Raw genomic sequence first — 22,101 nt, 5'->3', positions numbered from 1 at the left:
GAATTTATAAGACGATATGCTTTCAGTGGCTGGAATGACCATTGGGTTCATTCTTAAATGAGAAATTCTGAAAAGGAGAAGAAACATCATAATTATAAACTTGTGGAATCTTCATGGCAGAGGGGGCTTTAACAGTCATTTTCTATTCACCATGAGTTTCCTGCTTAGCTCTTATGATTCCTGATTCTCCCTCTTTTCTTGATTGCTTCCTTTGACAGAGTACTCACTACCTCCAGTATGGCCAATTTCATTTTCAAATCGATCTAAGGAAAATCATTCGTAATATTGATCTGAATTTGTCTCTCTCTTATTTTCCCATTGACTCTAGTTTTGCCACCCAAAGCTACACAAAACAAGTTTGCTCACCCTTCCTCAGGACAGCTTTCTGAATGTTTGAATTAGCTCTCTCCTTCCTTTCTAATCTTCTCTTCTTTAAATTAAATGTTATCATTTTCCTTTATGGTTCGCCAGGTCTTTCATCCTCCTGTTCACTGATTCAAGGTAACATATTATAAAGTTCCCCAAAGATGTGGCATCCAGAAGGGAATGAACTTTCCAGGTGTGGTCAGTCCATGCAAGGGCTCAGGGAGGCATTTGCCCTAACAGAGGCTGGGTCTCTGAGTTTTCCTTGGAGGACTGTGTCACATGGGACCCTATCAGAAATTGAAGTATTGTTTTCTCTTCTTCAGTACATTTTGCTGCAGGTACCTGCATCTTACTTCAACCACAGCTGCTCAGGGCATTGTCTTTGGGAGAAGCTGCTGCCTCAGGCTTAAGCTCAGGCACTTTGAAGTTAAGGTGACTGGATTCAGAGCCCAGCTCGCCTGCTTGTTATCTAGTGTGATGCTGGGTGAGTTGCTCAACCTCTCTGAGCCTTGGTATGGATTGGAATAGGGCCTACCTCAAAGCCTGTTGTGAGAATCAATAAGATTATGCATGCAAGGGTTGAGCAGAGCTCAAGAGAAATGCACCATAGAATTGATGATTATCAACAAGAATCAAGCACCAATCATCTACACCTCCCTGTTTCCCTTACCCTGGGCTTTAAGTCTTAATTTTGACTTTTTAGGGATAATCCCAATTCTGAGAAGGGGACAAGGTAGGCAATTTATGTTAATTCCAAATGAATTTGTCTTTTGGTTGGGTTTTTTTCCCTGTGTGTAGCCCAATACAAACATGCTTTGAGAATCTTTTCCACCTAGAATACTTTTGATATAAGATCTCAATTCATCAGAGGGAGAGAGAGTTCCTGAATTCAGTGTTCTTTCAAATGTTTTATTGGACCGATCTCTCTCTCTCCCCCCCAACCCTGTCTCCTTCCTTCAAATGAAATTTTACTCAGGACCCCAGCAGGTAAAATAAATAATCCCTCTGACAGTTTTAATCTTCTCTCATTGGCAGAAGCAGCCTCATTGTTTGGAAAACCCCTGGAGTTTGGGGAATCCTGGGAATCTGAGCTTCACATTTGAAAACCTCTAAATGAACCAGTTTCACATCCAGTTTCTGAAATTTGGCTCCAGTTTTTCTACCTGCCTGCCTGATCCTCTCTTCCTGTAGTCTCCTCTCCCTTTTGCCTTAGAATCCTCTACCCCCAACCAACACACGTTTCTCCCTCCCCCCCAACTCCTGTGACATCTTCTCAGCTCAGTCTTCCAAATGAGTTTTTACTTATTCTCTTCTGACCTCAGTATCCTGGGCCTTCCTGAAGGTTGACAGCCACTCCCCACCCCATCCTAAAGAAGAATCCCAAGGTTTAGGGAAGGGATTAGGCAAGAGGCAAGAGAAAGCTACACTTCCATGAGGGAAGGGGGCACTGGCAGAGAAGAATGGAGAATGGGGCAGATGTGCCTTAGAGCTAAAGAGTTAGCCATTCAAGCAACAAACCTCTTTGTGGTCCTTTTTCTCTTTGACCTTTCTGTAACATTCATTCATTCATTCAACAAGTGTTCACCGGATGTCTGTTACATGATATATCATATACCATTCTGTGCTGGGAGGATGACATCACAGCCCCAGCCCCTGCGAAGCTTACAATCCCGTAAAGGAAACTGATGAACTCCCCTGACCCAAGAGGCTTCTGGGAGTCCCTGATCACTTGTTCATTTGGTTCAAGAGTTACATCAGAGCACCCTTCCTTTTCCTAACCTGATGTCCTCTCAGAACTTAGCTTGTCTAACACTGTGTTCTCCAGTTTCCCAGGGCCTGGCAAGTCTGAGGGAAAAAAACCACATACACTCATAGTGCAAATGTTTATATTGCATTGATGTGGCTCAGTGCAGCTTTACAGAACTCCACCTTTGTCGCAGCCTCTTGTTTTCCAAAGATGGCCAAGGAAATCCTAACTCCTCAGCATCCTCTCAGAGCTCCCCCGTGCTCTGCGAGCTCTCCTCTTCTAAACTCCTGGCCATTATTACCAATGCTGACCATCAGACAATAAATCCATTCTGCCTTGTGCTGTCGCTTATATTGTTGTCGTGGTTATCGATGTACTCATTACTTAGCTTGTCATGTATTTAGGCTGTGCCTTCCTAATTACTTTAAAAAATGAGAGTAATTACAGAAAAAGCAAAAGCCCTTTTTAATCTAGGTCCATCCCGTTCCTTCCATCTCCTAGAGAGAAAGTATGTTTCCTTCCGTATCATTTTAAAAACATACTTTTACATGCAGATATATTATGTATTCATAGACTATGCACAGTATTAGTTTCATTACCTGTGCGTTTGTATAAATGGTATTGTACCATATTCATCATTCTACAATCTGACTTTTTCACTCAATATGTTTCTGAGATCTATTAACACTGACATGTATAATTCCTAGTTAGTTCTGTTAAATTACTCCATTGTATTCTGGGAAGCCAGTGTGCTGCATTTTATTTGTCCCTTATTCTCATGATGGATATTTAGATTCTTTCTAATTTTTTCTTGTTATAAACAATGCTTCAGCGAATATCCCATACATATGCCAAACTACTTTTAAACTCTGGGAGGCAGGAACGGTGAACTCTATTTTTTAAATCTTCTGTTCCCCTTATCACAAGGCCCTGTCTATGGTGGATCATCAATATATTTATTCATACATACTTTGTGCAGCATATGTATATATAAACTAATACCTAAAGTCACATTTTGAAGTGATTCTCTGTAATGAAAGTACAGATTCAGAACTGACAGCTTTCTGGGTAATTGGCTGTAATCCATTTGACACCCAGAAATTGGGTCTGCTCTCTCTTCTGAGACAGAAGCAGTAAGGATCTTTCCTGTTGAGTTGACCCCCACTGAGAACTTAGGGAGAAACAAACAGATCACATCCCCAGAAGAACCACTTGCCAGCAGGTGTATTTTCTCAGTCCTGTCCTCCCTCCTCCCTCACCAGTTTTTTGTTGTTGTTGTTTTCTGATGGGTGTTTGGAGCACTGGATACCTTGACAAACCATTGCAGCCAAATCCCTCCTGCTAACCAGAACAGCAGGGATGGAGGAGTTGGGATGGGATGAAGACTTTTTGCTTACACTATCTACCTCTCAACAACTAAGCAGGCAGAGATCAAGCTGGGGGGCCAGGGCAGCTGTTTAAGGTGCTCTCCCTTTTCCTTTGCTGATGTTTCAGTTCAGCAGGAATTTGGGGAGCACGGGTGAATCAGAGATGAGTCTCTGTCCTAAGGAGTTTGTGTCTCCTAGGAAAGGTCTGGCTGGAGAATCAGACCTGCTAAAAAGGAGGTACCAGGAGATTGCAGAGAGTCCTCCACAGTTGAAAAAGCTTCATTCAGGAGCTGATCTCATTCTTGATCCTTGCAGAAGGATTTCAGCAAGTGCAGTTGGGAGTAGGAAGATGTAGGAATGGGAGCAAGGCCCATATGAGGTTTCAGAAGAAACTGAAGCTGTAAAGGGATTGGGGGGACAGAGTCCCAGAGAGCAGTGTCGAGGCTCTCAGCCTCATGTGAAAGGTGCTTGTTCAGTTATTAGATGGCCATCCACTGACTAGTTGGCCATCGGCTAGCCATTGGCCCAGTGGGTAACCAGTTAGCTATTGGCCACTGATATAACTGCCGTGGCTGAGCTAGCAAGGGTGGATTGCAGTTAGCAAGGGGTTGGTTGGTTGGCAGAGAAGCGGATGGAGGATTGTGGCTAGCAAGTGGGGTTAGCAAGTGCAGATGGCAGATTGCAGATTGTGTGGATCCTATTTCCCGTGTCTCACCTGGCCGCCAGCGAGACTGGGGTGCAGGAAGAACCCTTGTTGGGGTACTGGCAGATGTTTGCTTTTGTGTCTCAGTCAGCCGCCATTGAGAATATAGTGGTATGACTCCCCTGTCTGTGGCTCCATTGGTGTTTCTTTATGGCCTCACCACATCCTGCGTTCTTGTGTGGGGTACGGGACCAGAAACCCCGCATGACAGGGATATATTTAGGATGTCAGCTAGTGGTCTATTTATGTTCCTCCAGAAGACTAGGAAAGAAGTCTAGAAGGCAAGTTGAGGGAGGAATGGGTAGCAGGGGTTGTGTGTTCCATCCCTGAATCCTGGCCACATTTAGGCACTCAAAAATGTTGGCCGAATAAACACAGACTTATTCCACTTTATTTATTTTTTCACTTTTTTATTGAGACTTAACATATACAAAGTTCATGAATCTTGAGTGCAAGGCTCCATGCATTTTTATATATGTAATGAACACACAGATTAAAATACAGAGCATTTCGAACATCCCAGAAGTCTCCCTCATTCTCCCTCCTAGACAATAGTGAAGCCTCTCTCCACACACACAAGTGACCACTGTTTTTGACTTCTGTCACCTAGATTCATCTCATCTGTTCTTAAGCGTCGTATAAATAGACTCATACAGAGTGTACTTTAGGGAGTTTTTCAGCAGCGCTGCAGAGAAAGGTTTAAGTGAGAAAATGGTCGATTATTGCAAAAGCCGGAGTGAGCTGTGAAATGAGGGCTTTAAACCAGAGTGTGACCATGAGAATAGGAAAGAGGCAACAGATGGTAGAGACAACCCTTTCCTCAGGCACAAGTGGAGTGAAGCAAACTGAGTGGGTACCACCTCCAAGGGCCCTGGCTTGCCCCAGGGCAGCTCCTATTGGGATCACCAGGTGTCTCCCAGCCAACTTGATTTGGAAAAGGCTTTGCAGTGGCACCAGAAGAAGCAGGGTTCTCAGCTGCCTCTCACCATGTTCCTCAGGAGCGTGCTCCACAAACCAGTCTTCATACATCAGTCACCCTAGCAATGCTGCGAATGAAGATGCCTCAACCCTTCTGTGGCTGTTTCTGGCACAAAGCTGCTGCCACAGGCTCCAGGTGATGGAGGAGTCAGATGGAGGTAAAAGCAATCCAGACCAATCAGTAGCACAGGAGTTTGCCCTGTTGGCACTAGTGAGCACATACTGCCCAAGTGGACACTGAGGGTCTGGAAGTTTGCCTCCTCCACAGGAAAAAGGCACTTCCAGAGAATAGTTGGCAGAGCTATTTCTAGGGACTGTTCACAACTACTTCTCAATCCCAGGTTTTCATCTGGATGAACTCAAGTTTAAGTAGCAACTGGGGGAGTAAGGAGATGACCTTGCAGGAGAAGAGAAGAGGCCAAGAGCTATCTGCAGACAGGGTGGGGACATTGGTGATAAATGTTCAAGGAGGGTGAGGTTGATACACGTCCACCACCTCACTCCATATTACCCATTGAGTACTGATCATATAGATAAATCCCAAGCCTTTGGGAGAACCATTGACTCCCTCCACCCCGTATTCCTTGAGGAGTGTATTCCTCAAGTTCCTGGAGACCCAGGGAGTAATCATCCAATTAATCTCCCTGATATTTTCCCATCTTGGAAAAGTTCTACTAGTTTCTTGCTATTTTATGCCTCATTGGAACTTTGTTAATTATTGAATCTTTAATTTGCTGCATAAACCAACATCCTATGTTGGACCAGGTGTGAGAAGAGAGGTTCCAAAACCAAGTAAACAATGAAGAAACCTTCCTTCCCTCATTCATGAGCTGCCAACATGTGCAGGAGGTAAGGCAGTGGTTGGGGTGGGAACCTGGTGGTGTAGGTAGCCTGTGAATGAGAGTCCAAGAGCCCCTCCCCTTCTGGAATGCACCTTCCAGCTGGGGAAAAGATGTAAACAAATGATTATCAAACAGAGTGATATGGTAAGTACAGCGATGCAGGTGCTGTGGAAGCCCAGGAAGGGAGGGATTCATTTTTCCTAGGCAGTTGCTGAAGGAGGGGACAGCGGGTATGGGATTTGTAGGATGAGTACAAGTTCGCTAAAACGCATATTCTAGGCAAAAGAAACCGTGTGAGCAAAAAGGGCAGGAGAGTGTAAGGAATGGCAAGTCTAGGGTGCAGTTGGTGGGGGTGGGAGAGGAGGAAAAGGAGACATGGGGAAATGAGACTTTGCTCTGGGGGAATCATCTTAAGGGTGTCTGTAGGAGGTGACATAAGCCACTGTTTGCTTAGAAGAGGTAACAGTCCAGGTAATGTGGGTGGTAGGTTGTACGCTAGTTGGGCCTGCCCTGGGCAAAAGTGTGAAATGGTTTGTGTACCTTCCATTACTCTCTGGACTCCTTCACCCCTTTTGTTTCCCTCTCTATGTCTTTATGCCTTTCCTCCCCCCCCCCGCCCCTACCCTCCCCATAGCAAACCCCAAATCACTGTGCCTGTCTTTACCAAGTCAGAAGCGGTGACAAGTAAGTGCCAGATTTCAGGAAGGCTAAGCATGGCCAGCACTTACCAGCCATATATCAGGCATCATGCTGAACTGGTTGTTGTCTCACCACATTTAAGCCTCATGAGACCTCCATGATGTTAGGAACTGTTACATGCATTTATAGATAGAAGCTATGGCTTAGAAAGTTTAAGTAACTTGCTCCAATTTATACAGCCAAGCAGGGAGAGCTGTGATTCAGACCCAAATTACTCGGATTCTGGAGTCCACAATCTTAACCCCATGCTGAGCCAATAATCTCTGAATGCCTTGTCCCGCCAGATCATATATTTGCAGTAACAAAGTCCTCGATACCTGGAGCCTTAATCAGATAACGAATCTGCAGGGAAGGAGATGAGAGGGAATAGTCTTAGGTAAAAGACCACCAGTTCCTCGTGGCTGGCTCTGGGCACACTCCTCTAGGAAACCTTCCTTCCTTCCCTCATCTGCTCAGAAGAGGCAGCACCTAGGGCCCATATGTGTATATTTAGGGGCCCACAAAAATGTTTTGATCTCTTTTAAAATCAGAAGGAAAAAAAACGTTCTTTTAGGACAAAATTTTAAAAAAAATTTTCAATTACCGTTGACATATAATACTACGTTAATTTCAGGTGTACAACATAGCGATTAGACATTTATATAACTTACAAAGTGATCACCCAATAAAGCTAGTACCAACCTGGCACCATACATAGTTGTTACAGTATTACTGACTATATTCTGTCTGCTGTACTTTTATATCCCCATGACTATTTTGTAACTGCCATTTTGTACTTCTTAATCCCTTCATCTTTTTCACCCAGTGCCCACCCCCTATCTGTCCACAATATGTTCATTCTCTGTATCTATGAGTTTGTTTCTGTTTTGTTTGCTCACTTACTTTGTTTTTTAGATTCTACAAGTAAGTGAAATCATATGGTATTTGTCTTTTTCTGTCTGACTTATTTCACTCAGTATAATACCCTCTAGGTCCATCCATGTTGTTGTAAATGGCATGATTTCATTCATTTCTTATGGCTGAGTAATATTCTATTGTATATATGTACCACATCTTCTTTATCCATTTGTCTATCAATGGAAACTTAGGTTGCTCCCATATCTCGTCTATTGTAAATAATGCTGCAATGAACATGGTGGGGGCATATAATTTTTTGAATTAGTGTTTTGGATTTCTTTGGATAAATACCCAGAGGTGGGATTGTTGGGTCATATGGTAGTTCCGTTTTTAATTTTTTGAGGAATCTCCATATTGATTTCTATAGTGGCTGCACCAGTTTACAATCCCAGCGATAGTATACAAGGGTTCCCTGTACTTCACATCCTTGCCAACACTTGTTGTTTGTTGATTTATTGATGATGGCCATTCTGACAGGTGTGAGGTGATCTCATTGTGGTTTTAATTTGCATTTTCCTGATGCATTAGTAATGTTGAGAATCTTTTCATGTCTATTGGCTATCTGTATCTCCTCTTTGGAGAAATGGGTATTCAGGTAGGACAAAACGTTTTAATCTAAAATGCTGATATATCCATTCTTATGCCAATGTGATCACAAAATATAATTATTTTTTTTTTTTGTGAAGGAAGTTACCCTCTAAGGCAAAAGTGCCTAAAGGCATGAAAGTCATAATGTGGCCCTGGCCTGGCATTTTCCACTTTTCCTTCTGCTTTGTGTCACACTCACTCAGCGCCCGACTGTTCTAGACCTCTTGTAGATATGCTGTCTTCCCGCTTTCTCTGCCGATGTTCTTACTCAGACCACTCTGGACCACAGCACCAGCCTCCTATTTGGTGGCTCTGCTTTCAGCTTCTCTCTTCTTCCTAGCGTTCTCCCAACTTGCAGTGCTCTTTGATCTGTTTTTATTTATCTTATGTTTTTGCAATATTGTATTTATTCTTACAGTTGTATGGATGTCATGTGTTTAGCCAGAGGGTTTGGAGTCACTTGTGTCACTTAGAGCTAAGGCAAACCCACTTTAAAAAAAAATATCGTAAAATATATATACCATGAAATTTACCAAGTTTAGTAACTATAGTCACCATGCTGTACATTATGTCCCCAGAATTTATTTATCTTTTAGCTGGAAGTTTGTACCCTTTGAACACCTTCAACCATTTTCCCCATTACTCCTCACCCTCCGCCCCTGGCAACCACCAATCTGTTCTCCAATTTCTATGAGTTTTATTTATTTAGATTCCACATATAATTAAGACCATACAGTATTTGTCTTTCTCTAGTACCTTTTATTCTACTTTGTCTTTACAAATTGGCCTATTCTAGGTATCTTATATGAATGGAATAATACAATATTTGTCCCTTTGTATCTGGCTTATTTTACTTAGTATGATATTTTTAAGGTTCATCCGTGTTGTAGCCTGTGTCAAAACTTAATTCCTAATTATGGATGAAAGTATTCAATTGTTATGTATATACCACATTTTGTTTATCCATTCTTCTATTTATAGACATTTGAGTTAGTTCTACCTTTGACTATCATGACTAATGTTGCAATAAACATTGGTATCTGTTTGAATCCCTGATTTCAATTTTTTGGATCTATACTTAGAAGTGGAATTGCTGAGTTATATGGTAATATTATATTTAATTTTTTGAAAAGTTACCAAATAGCAAACCCATTTTTTCCTTGTGTGATGAACTAAGCTGTCCTAAAATCCACTTTCCAAAGCCTGGCTCTAGACATTAAATGACATTTTGTCAAAACTCACCAAATTGTGCATTTTAAAAAGGTGAATTTCATTCTAAGTAATTTTCACTCAATGAACTAGACTTCAAAAATGTAACTTGTATAGGAGGAGAGATTTCTGAGCCTGAGGTGAATAAAGCAAAGGAGAAATTGTGGAAATAAAGGGGGTTTCTGAAGGAACGAGGAGAAGAAATGAATGATCAGCATCACAGTCTTGTTTAGGTAAGACCAGGTGTTAGTGTTGGTGAGCATGGCTTATGCAACTGCAATTGTTGTTTTGCTTTCTGTTTTTGATTCAGCGACATGCATTTATTATGCACCTGCTATGTGTGACATTTTACAGAACCCTTTGTCTCAAGTTACAAGCACAGGATGAAAGTGTTAATTAAAAATAAAGAGTCACTTAAAATATATGGAAGTCTGACACACAAATAAATGAAATGCTATCCTGCGTTCATAGATTGGAAGACTTAATATTGTTGAGATGTCAATACTACCCAAAGCGATGTACAGATTCAATGCAGCCTCTGTCAAAATCCCAAAAACATTTTTTGCAGAAATAGAAAAATCTCTTCTAAAATTCATGCAGTTCTCGAGGAACCTTGAATAGCCAAAACAATCTTGAAAAAGAAGAACAAAGTTGGAGATCTCACACTTCATGATTTCAGAACATACTACAGAGCTATAGTAATTAAAATAGTGTGGTGCTGGTATACCACATAGATCAATGAAATACAATTGAGTGCTCAGAAAGAAACTCTTGCATATATGGTCAAATGATTTTTTAGTGTGGGTGTCGAGACCATTAAATAAGGAAAGGACAGTCTTTTCAACAAATGATGTTGGGGAAAACTGGAGAGTCATAAGCAGAACAAATAAAGTTGGACTCTTATTTTACACCATATAAAAAATTAACTCAAAAATGGATCAAACACCTACATGAAGAGCTAAAACTATAAAACTCTCAGAAGAAAACATTTAAGATGAGCTTTGTAACTTTGGATTTTTCAGTTACTTCTTAGATATGATGCCAAAAGCATAGGCAACAAAAGAAAAATTAGATAAGTTGAATTTCATTCAAATTAAAAACTTTTGTGCATCAAAGGACACTATCAATAGAGTAAAAAGGCAACACAGAATCAGAGAAAATATTTACAAATCATATATGTGATAAGGGACTGATATCCAGAATATATAAAGAACTGTCACACCTCAACGACATTAAAACAGACAACTCAATCCAAAAATGGGCCAAAGATTCAAGTACACATTTCTCCACAGTAGATATACAAATGGCCAATAAGCACATGAAAGATGCTAGATATTACTAATCATTAGGGAAATGCAAATCAAATCAATAAGATACAAATTCACACCATTAGATGGTTACTATTAAAAAAAACAACCCAGAAAATAACAAGGGTTTGTGTGGATGTGGAGACCTTGAAACCCTTGTAAATTGCTAATGGAAATGTAAAGTAGTGTAGCCTCTATTGAAAATGATATGGCGGTGTCTGAAAAAATTAAACTGAATTACCATATGATCCAACAATTCTACATCTGGGTATAGATCTGAAAGCAGGGACATGAAAATATTTGTACACTCATGTTCATAGAAGCGTTATTCACAACAGCCAAGAGGTAGAAGCAATTTATAAATGGATAAAGAAAATATGGTATAGATATACACATGGTATGTTATCAAGTCTCAAAAAGGAAGGAAATTCTGACACATGCTACAACATTGCTGAACCTTTAAAACATTATGGTAAGTGAAATAAGCCAGTCACAAAAGGACAAATACTGTATGATTCCACTTATATGAGATACCTAGAGTAATGAACATCGTAGACATAAAATAGAATGGTGGTTGCCAGTATCTGGAGGGGAAGGTGGAATGGAGAGTGTTTAAGGGGTATGGAGTTTCAGTTTGGGAAGATGAGAAAGTTCTGGAGATGGCTGGTGATAATGGTTGCACAACAATGTAAATGTACGTAATGGCACTGAACTATACACTTAAAAATGGTTAAACTGGTAAATTTCATTTTCTGTATACCTTAACACACACACACACACACACACACACACACACACACACACAGAGTCTGGTAACAGTACTTCACTCCTGTTTGTGTCAGAGATCTTTTTAAGCCTTCAATTCAAACTCTCCAAAATCTGACTTCCACTCATCTCCTAGAACTGTATTAACTCCTAATGCCCTCTCTCACCCAAAGCTCTGGCCATATTGTTTAATTGCTGTATTCCAATATTTTCCTACTTTGTCGTCCTTCACTCTTCTGCATTTCCTAAAATTGTTCCTTTGCCTGGAATGACTTTCCTTCCTCCCCATCCTCACCTTTAAAATCCCATCCATTCTTCAAGAGTCAATGCTATCTCCTTCAGGTTCGTGACCTCGGTTCTTTATTTCAGTACTTTTCACCATCTGCCTTGTTGGGATTCTTTCACATTTTTGTCTCCCTTGATAAGCACTCTGACTGATATATATTTACTTCAAACAAGCTACAGAGTTTAGCCTGTAGTAGATAATGAGTAAATGTTTATCGAATGAGTGAGGCTTTCTTCACAGAAGTGGCCCTCAATGGGAAAACTGAGAAAACTTTGGTCTATTTTGATCTTTGATCAAAAAAATCTCAAAACAAATTGAAAGCCTGAGATAAAATTTTGCAAATTTATCCTGTCAGTGTTTTACATGGCCTGGCCACCCCAGGTAAGCAAAATGACATTCAGAATAAGTAGAATTTATCATCAGATGCATTTTCCTAAGAGTTTTTGTTCTGTTTTGTTTTCTTCAACAAAGATGGAAGTGTCATGTGATATAAGGTGTAATGAGCAGTTCCTCAGAAAACTGTATTTTGTTTATTCACAACTACTGTAGATGTATTAGGTAAACACCCCAGAAAGCCAACGCAGAGAGTGAGCAGATGGGAAAGCAGTTAGTCATTTGCTTACTGCTTAGTTTTGAAAGCAATGTCCTTGCTCACATAAATGATCAGTTTAATAAATTCAGCTAAAGGCAATAAAGGTGTGATTTGGGGGGAGTAGGGCTATTATGTAAGATAGAAGCTGCATATTCAAAAACGGTGAAACAGGCCTTAGATCATTTCATGTGAAATAGAAAGACTTCTTTAGTAAAACATTTTCCAGGAATAAAATTGAAAAAGAATTGTTTTCAAAAGTATATTAGGAAGTGGCTGTTAACTCCTAGAAAATGGTGACTTAAAGGGAGGGGCAAGAGGCAGACCTGACCAGGAACAATATCTATAGTTGGGGTCCAAGTGACACCCTCATGTCACTTAATCTGGGATATTTTACTTAGCCTTGCAAGAGGTGTTGTTTTAGATGAACTTGACTAGTACTATGGAGAAAAGGACATTAGAATTAGTGAGAGCCAAAATATGATCTTTAAAAAAAATAGTTGAAATGTACCATAGATACAGAAAAAGTGCACATATCACAAGTGTTATAAAGTGAACACATATGTTCACTTAGTGTGACGAGCACCCAGCTCAAAAAAAAAAAAAGACACAACATTACTAGCCACCCAAAGCCCTCTCATGTCCCCTCCCTGTCCCTACCCTCCTCATCAGAGGTAACCTTGCTCCTCAGTTCTAACAGCATATATTTGTTTGCGTATTTTTGAACTTTATATAAATGGAATCACACAGTATGTAAAAAAAGATGTTAACAATAAAATTATCAAGTTCAATTTGAATAAGAAGAAACATTTTAAAGGGTGCCCATTCACCAGTTTGTTTTGAAGAGGGTGAGGAGAAGAAGCACAGAGATGAGTACTTAGCCCTCTCTGAGTTTGCCAGTGATGCTATTGTTGGCATGTGTTAGTAAGTGTTGGTAATTATGCCACACAAGCCCCCAAACCTATTAATTTTTTGAGTTGGTGGATGAATCATTTACTCTATCCTTTCAGTCTGACAAGGCAGGATGCAGAAGCCCTATTTGATTTTAGCATGTGGATGGTAAAACCTGGCAGATTCCTGAGCTCTAAAATAGTGTCACTAACAACATGGGCTGTAAGAAGCTAATTTGATTTGATGGGTCCAATCAGAGCATTCTTTCAATTGCACAAAATCCATGTGTCTATAGAACTTATGCAGGATACAGGATGTGGGACCAATACCTGAGCAAAATCGGAGTCTGTTAACAAAAGTGGGGAAGGATAGCTATTGAGGAGAAGCCAAAAGTGTCTGCTGTGATGTCATTGCCATGCTTGCCATTACATAGTCACAGTGACAACAGACAGCCCAGTTCTGGGGGTTGAAGTGGTTAAAACTCACAAAGGGATGTCCTCTGTTTATTTTCATGGATGGGAAAGAACAACCCTCCACACATCTCAGGGGTGGTGAGGGAGTGTATTAGTTTCTTAGGGCTGCTATAACAAAGTACCACAAACTGGGTGGTTTCAAACAATAGAAATTTCTTGTCTCATAGATTTCTAGAAGCTAGAAGTCCAAAATCAAGGTGTCACCAGGTCCATGCTCCCTCTGAAACCCGTGGGGGAGAATCCTTCCTCTTCTCCTAGCTTCTGGTTGTGGCTGTCAATCATTGGCATTCCTTGGTTCCTTGGCTTGCAGCTGTAGCCCCTCAATGCCTCTCATGGCATTCTCCCATCAGTGTGTATATCTGTTCTCTTCCTATAGGGACACCAGTTATATTGAATTAAGGGTCCACGTTACTCCAATATGACCTTATCGTGACTTGGCTAATTACATCTGCAATAACCCCATTTCCCATAAGTCCTTAGGGTTAGGACTTCAACAGGCAGTTTTTCCTCACAAGATTTGTGGGCTGCAGAACTAGAACTGGAAACTGGCCTTGGATAAATATTTGCTATTAATATATAGGCTATGAAACATCACTCCGCAGTTTACAAGAGGCATAGTGAGGAGCAACAAGGAAGCAGTGTGGTAAAAAGTAAAATTCTAGAGGTTTGGAGGCATCTCAGATCTGGGTGTGAATCCAGTTTTGCCATTACTAGTAATGTAACTGTTTAGTTCCCTCCTCCCCCAGTAAAATCAGAAAAATAGTGGTGGCAAATAAGTAATAAAAGAGGCAATTTACGTAAAGTGCTGAGCTTTGTGCTTGGCCCATAATAGACTCTCAACACAAAACAAATATATGCCTTGGTTTTCTGCAAAGAATAAAAGTTAGGAGGCATGTTTTCATTCAAGATATTGCTAGAAATTTTGAATAGGTGGGACTTTGAATCTTATCAGTTTCTTTTTTCAAAGTCTGTCTTTATCCTGTCATTTTTGGGATGTTTAATTTTTCCCCCTCCTACAAATGTAACACTCTTACTTTATTTTTTTGTCATATTTTTCCAACTTCAAACTTATTTTCAGCACATAAATTAGAGACTCCGTTGGCTTGATATTACTGTGGTTTTGTAAGTCCTGTGGAATTTAAGCCAATCTGATAGGTAATAAGTCAGGTATCCAAAGTGAGAGTTAAGCAAGGAGAAAGATTACTACAGAAAATTTTAGCACGTGGTTGATAAAAAGGCCAGAGCAATACTTTTAATCTAAAGTATGCACTGAATCCATGTTACAGCTTAGAAATCTAATTATAATAGCTGTCATTTATTGAACAGTTACTCTGTACCAAATTTAATTTAAAAGTTGTGTATAATTTAGATTATTTACTTTTTACAAGAACTCTATAAGTTAGGTACTATTATTAGCCCCATTTTACAGATGGAGCAACTGAAACACCAAAGGGTTTTAGAACATGTCCAGTCACACAGCTGGTGGAGTTGTAATTCTAACCAAGGCAGTCTGACTCAGTACCCATGCGAGTAAACCACTATGCTATTCTGTCATTTAAGCAAGAAAGCACATGGTGAGTCTGTGGGGATCGGGGCACAGGACAACCACTCAGCTGGGTGTGTGCCCTGTTCACCTATCTGTAGTATAATCCCCAAGGTTAGTTAACCTTCTCTAGACTGAAGTTCACACACCATCCATGTTCAACCTCATGGTGTCTAGCTCAGGCTCCTTCTCTCTCTCAGATCATCCTAGCTATGTGGCTGCAGGTTAAAAGCTAAGTTGCCACTGTGAGAAAATGTGCTGGCTTTGCACTGCCTGGGAGGTAAATGAGCAGAGCCAGGAATCAGCATCAGAAAGGTCAGCCTTGGTAATTACAAATGAGCTGGAGCTCAGCTTAGCCGATGTGATCTGATCGTCCAGTTATCTACGACTTATACCAATGAAGGAGTGCACGAACACGTTCCATAGACATCTGTAAGTGTCCACTGAGTACCAGTTATTGTGTCAGGTAAGGGGCTATGAGGGTAAAGGAGAAATAGTTCCTAAAAATCTAGGAACTCACAGTTCATTTAGTAGGGGAGACAGCTAGAGAAGTAAGTAAGCAAAGGAAGCACAAGGAAATGATGGCCTTAGCAGAAGATTGGATAAAATACCACAGAAGTACAGAGACTAGAGATCAACTTTGTCCGAGAAAGGCAGGAAAACATAGTGAGCCTTTCAGCAGTGTCTAGCAGAGTGCAGAAGTATCTGCCAGGCAGGAGAACATGCCCACCAGGCAAAGAAGAGAACTGTGTGTTTCCCACATGGTATCTGTGAACCTCATCTCAGATCCATGCAGGAGGCTTATAAAAGAAACGGATTGCTAGGCCCCACTCGACACTTTTGAATCTGAATTCTTGGGGTGTGGTTAAGAATCACCATTTTAAAGGAGGCTAGAATATGCAAACTGCAGTGTCATGCTGCATAAAGTCAAGTGTTCTGACAATGGCTGTCCTGTACAGTTTTGGGAGATGGGGTTGTAGAGTGTTTGGAACAGAGAATGTAGAGAGAAAATGGCAAGAAATAACACATGACCCATAGGTTGAGGCTCCATTTTTAATCTCCAAATAAAGATGTTGGACTTTATCTTGCAAGCAATGAGGACCCAGGGAAGATGCTGAACAAGGGTGTGGCATGATCAAGTCCTTAATTTGTAATAGGTGAGAGAGGAAACGCCAGGAAGAGTGATTAGCATACTCTTAGGGTAGCCTGCTGGAATGTTTCCTTATAAAGATAATGTAAACATGTGGCAGAAAACAGAAAGGAGATCCATTTCCATATTATTTACCAGCACATTATTTATCTTACGCTTAGTCAATGATTGATAAATATTTGCAGGATGAATAACCATTTAGTCAGTGCCACTGTGGGCCAGCCCTGTGCTAAATGTTTTACATAAATTATCTTATTTCATCCTCGCAACAACATGGTGAGATTGCGACTACATTTTACAGATGAGAAAAACTAAGTCTTAAGGAAGTTAAGCTGCAAGGTCACAAAGCTAATGTGCAGCAGCTAAGCTGCAGAGATACAATCTGATACCAGAGTTCACATGCTTAGCCGTTGTCCACACTGCCCTGCCAGGAACCATGCATTTCCTCAGTCTCTTCTTACATGTATATATGTTTACATATGTATCATTATTAGCTATAAAATGTTATACCCAATGCATTCTGCCATGTGTTAAGATGTTTTCATAAATCTAACTTCAATGGATGTGTGATCACTGAATGGATATAGACTACCAATTTTACTCACTATCTTCATTGTTGGTATTTTGGTCCTTTCTCACTTTTCACTAGAATACGTAATATAGGAACAGACATTTTCATGCATATAGTGTTTTCCATATAAAGAATTATTTCCACAGACTAGACTTTGAGAAGCAGAATTAGCACTGGATCAAAGGGCTCGTTGCAACTGAGAACCCTTGATTCCCATTGTCAAATTGCATGTTGGAAATGTTTTACCAATTCATACCGTCACTATGCATCAGATAACCACACACAAAGTATAAAAGTATCAATTTCAGCCCACCCTCACTTGCATTAAGCATTATTTCTTTAAAAATCCCTCTTATTTAAGAGATTTAAAGTGATAATTATGTGCAAGTTTAATCTGCATTAATTTGATGACTAGTAGGGTTGCATAGTTTTCCGTATCCTTGTTGATTAATTACGCATCCTTTTTTGTGAATTATCTGCTTGTGCACTTCACCTATTCATCTAGTACAAGGTTTTAAAGCCATTTTCCAAGTAGATTATTCAGATTTGGGAAAGACATTAGAGTGAGAAGAGAAGTGAGGGAGGGAAGTCAGGATTTGAGAAAATATTCATCACTAATTGTTGAAATGGTCAAATAAGTTCTGAAGATCAGAATCAACCTAACTACCGTATCTGGGAAGATGATAAAACCCCTATCCTTAGATATGAATTGTGATCCACAAATTAAATAATTGGTACACAAAATAATTTAAATACAGAGTGTTAACTTTCTTCTAAAGAAATATAGCGGTGGTGACTACGTGCAGGGTTCCTACTGAAAGACCTACAGTATAGAATTGATACACTTAATTATTCCACAGTTTTAGGGAACAAAGCCTAATCAGTGTTTCCCAAAGGTGATCTGTGTACCCCGGGTGTACTGATTAAATGGTCCCTGGATACATACTGTTTAATAGTTATGCTCTTATTGTAATATGTATTAGGAAAACTATAACCTATTCATTAATCTTGAAAAAAGCAAATCACTGTGCAGTTGGTGGTAGTTGGCTAGAACAGAAAGCGCAAAGTTGGAATGCTGGTAATGGAAGTTTCAGAAACTCAGAATTACATTACCATCATTGATACACATACCTTGAGTGCTCACTACATGCCAGACACGAGCTCAGTACCAAGGGTGCAGAGATAAAGGGACGTGTTTCTTCCTCTAAGAGTTCACGGTCAAGACAAGAGAGGACATGTGAACAGGTGAATGTGGGAAGTCTGTACTGATGGTGGGGCAAGGTACACACCAAAAGCCAGAAAATCACAGACAATAGTGATGAGTTAGAATGAAACCCAACACCAGAGACTACACAATTGGCCTATTACTGATATCATTCTGCTTATTTCCTTTCACAATCTTCTTGCCTGGCAATATGAAACCAAATTCTTCCTCCCTTCATCTTTCCTTTTTTCCCTCATTACATTTTTTTCCTTTTATCCTTAGTCTCTCACAACACCCCTCTAATTCCCAATTGTTTTACATGCCACCAAATTGCTGCCCCCAGAATAAGGCACCCAAGATAGCCAGGTGTGTGCCACATGGGGCATCGGGGAGATAAATTGTGTGTATGCACCTGGTAGAACAGCCTGAACTGGTAAATCAAGTCTCTGTTCTTCTCACCCTGATGATTTCCTTTTTAAAATTCATCTTAGGGTAAGTTGTGTAACATTTATTTTCCACCCTAGGCTTCTAGCTCACTCAGCTTTCAATAACAACTGGCCACCTTCAGGATTGTGAGCCCTTCTGACTGTGGGGATGGGGGAAGGGGAAATATTTCTTGTTGATGGCTCACCAGTTATAATCGAGAACACAACCTTGGAAGGATTATGGTGACCCTTACAGGACCAGTGAGATGTACTGTTAGCATCCCTGAATAGGTGTGGGTCCCTGCTGTGAACAAACTGTCATGGAAAGTGCTCTGGGAACAAAATAGAGGCACAAACGCCTCTGCCCTCAAGGACCATACAAAGAGACTGGCTGGAGAAATACGTAATGATATATGTAAGAATAATAACTCTAATCAGGAGAGCGTGTGAGAAATGTACAGGAAATATACAGAAGATCATTTCTGACACAGGAGATCTGGGGAGAGACATTTGAGCTTTCCCAATCTCTGTTCTGACTGACTGACTGACTGAATGAATGAATCAACAAATGGGCCCTGAGGGATCTTTAGATAGGATTACACCACAGAAGGAATGAGGGCGTATGGTTAGACGAGGGTAGATAGAATGAGGAGGGAAAAACAAAAATGTGACAAGTAGAAAGCACAGGTTTTAATGGGGAGACAAGAAGTGCTTGGGTACATGAGTAGAAGAGGCTATGGTGGAGGGTTTATTTAGGGAGCTTGAGGGTGGCAAGCCTGGAAGGTACATGAAAGGACCCATCTCAAGGGGAATAGGGAGCTATTTTGTAAGAAAGGTGAGAGTGACATTACATTTTTTCCTTTGGGACTATTATTGTGGCAGCTGAATGAAGCATGGGTTGGAGGAGGAAGAAACTAGAGATAGGAAACCAGTTGGGCAGCTATTGCCATAGCCAGTTAAGAGCTAATGAAGACCAAACTACGGCTGTGGTGGTGAGACTGACAGAGAAGCAAGAGGCATTCTGGAAATACAATTACCAGAGCTTGGCAACTAGTTGAATATAAAGGGTCAGAGAAAACTGGAAAATGGCTTTAATGTGGAGGCTGGAGGGCAAAAGTGCCACTAATTGAGGCAGAATTGCTGGTTTATGGGAAATGTTTGGGAGTCTCCTTCATCTCTGCATGGGTTTAAGCAAAACAGCGCTCCTTTTTGTTGGAACCATTTGTCCCTGGCTGTGCCTGGAGGAACAGGAGAGCTAATAATGGTTGCCATTATTAGCATATGTTGCATATGTGGTTGCCACTTTCTGGTGAGGGAAGAAACTCATAGATAGTCGAAAGGAGGGCTTGAAAAACTGCTTCAAACACCATTGGGTATCATTCTTGTAACCTGAGAAATGAGTATCTTCAGCACATTTACCCTTGGTGCTAGCCCATTCTGTGCCCAGAGACCTCTAATTTCAGATTCTCCTCTGGAGCTGATCACCAAAGACATCTCAAAACTTACCAGTCCTAATGCTCCTTGTCTCAGGGCTGTAATCTCTGTTAGGGGGCAGTTAGCTAGACATTTCATTCATTAATTCATTCAACAAATAGTCATTGAATGTCTACCATGGTCAGGCACAGTGCTAGATATTTTACTGATAAAATTATAGCAGCAAATAAAACAGACAAAATTCTTGCCCGGATGGACCAGCATTCTAGTGAGGGGCGCAGACCATGAATAAAATAAATAAGCAAAAGGTATGTTTGTGATAAGTTATGGAGAAAAGTAAAGCAAGGGAGGAGGCTAGGAATTGTCGGGTGGGGAAATTGCTGTTTTAAATATGGAGATTAGGATGGCCTCACTGACAAAATAACATTTAAGTAAAGACTTGTAGGTGAAGAGAGGGTAAGCCACGTATATATCCAGGGAAGAGCATTCTAGTTGGAAGGAACAGCAATTGCAAAAACCCTGAGTTGGATACATGCCTGGAGTGTTTGAACAACAGTAAGGAAGCCAGTGGGGATGGATCAGAATGAGGGGGAGGTAAGGTGTGTAGCAGGATATGTGGAAAGAATTCACTGCCATGTTTGAATGGATGGCTCCCCTTGGTAACTACATTTTACTGAGGTCTTCTGGAGACAATGCCTGAATTCTCTAGAGTGGCCCTAAAAATGGGAATTTTAGTCATTGGGAAAGAGATGTACTTGGCCATCTTTAACTTATGGGTGGACTTTGCTCTATAAAGAACCAAGTGAGTGTCCAGGCACAGGAAGGAAGAGAGTTTTGGTCAGAAAACACCAAAGTTTTTGCTCCATTTGATAGAGGCGACACCAGAGATGGAATTATCCTTCCCACCCCCCTTGTACTATTATGGCTGGCAGGAGGCCTGGATTTTCCTAGCAGTCTTTGTGAAGTTGATGTACATCAGTATTACTCAAAATGGATAGATTCTAAATAAATAAATAAATGCATACATTTCTCTAAAACAGTATCAATGCTTCTTATTTAACTCTTTGCATCAGCAGTTGCATTTAGTTTATGGTTCACTTCATTTTAATATAACAAACTGCAAGGTGGAGCTGGGAAGAAAACCATGCAGTGGAAAGTCTCTCAAATTCTATACTTAAATCCATCTCCATGGCAGCATGACAGCCTCTGACCATGTGGAACTGTCACAAGTTTTGAAGAACAGCTTTAGAGATATAATTCTTCACTTATCTAAAAGCTGCATTTACTTAATGAAGAGGTTCATTATATCTCCCCCACAGCTATTGACCATTAAATTGGGGAGGGGGCTGTTTTCCTTTATTTTTCTGAATTGGGCAACTCACTACTTTCGTTCTGGCTGGGAGCCTAACCCCTTGCAAGGGCAGAGACAAACACAGGAAGGGGGAGGGTAGAATTGGACAGAAGGCCTTGCCCATGGTCGAGTCATATGAACTTGTAGATCAAAAGAGCAGTCCTGGCTTTAAAAGACTGTGGCACTATTCATGAACCCGGTGACTGCCCCAGAAGGAACACAACTGCTTGTTGTCACCAAAGATAAAAAGCTGCAGCTGGTTGCCCTACCCCCCACCCTCAATCCAACTTAGATCCCCCCTATAAGGAAGGTGGAGGCTTTGACTCTACGTGGTCTCATGAATTGCTGATAAATGATAGACCCATAAAACAGGACCAACAAAAGGAAATTGGCAAAGAGGGACACTATAGTTTCCTTTCAGGGAAAGCTCTCAGATGTGTCATTCTCTTCATTTTATACCATTTGCTTGATTATAAAGTGTCCTTGCCTTCTACCTTAAAGCAAATGAATTTAATCAGATGTTAGTCCTTGAACAGACTCCAGAGTATCTACTCCAGGATTCCACAAATGTTTCTAGCATCATTTCTGATCCCTAGAATCCTAATACCATATATGTGAGCAGATATTATGGGAGCAGGGGAAGGAGAGGCTCCTTAATCAAAAGAATGTTGGGAAATGTTACACCGAAACAATATTAAACAGGTTTTCTTTACTGC

Source organism: Rhinolophus hipposideros, assembly GCF_964194185.1.
Source record: "Rhinolophus hipposideros genome assembly, chromosome: 15".
NCBI classification, from domain to species: Eukaryota; Metazoa; Chordata; class Mammalia; order Chiroptera; family Rhinolophidae; genus Rhinolophus; species Rhinolophus hipposideros.
Note: the sequence above shows the minus strand (reverse complement) of the source record.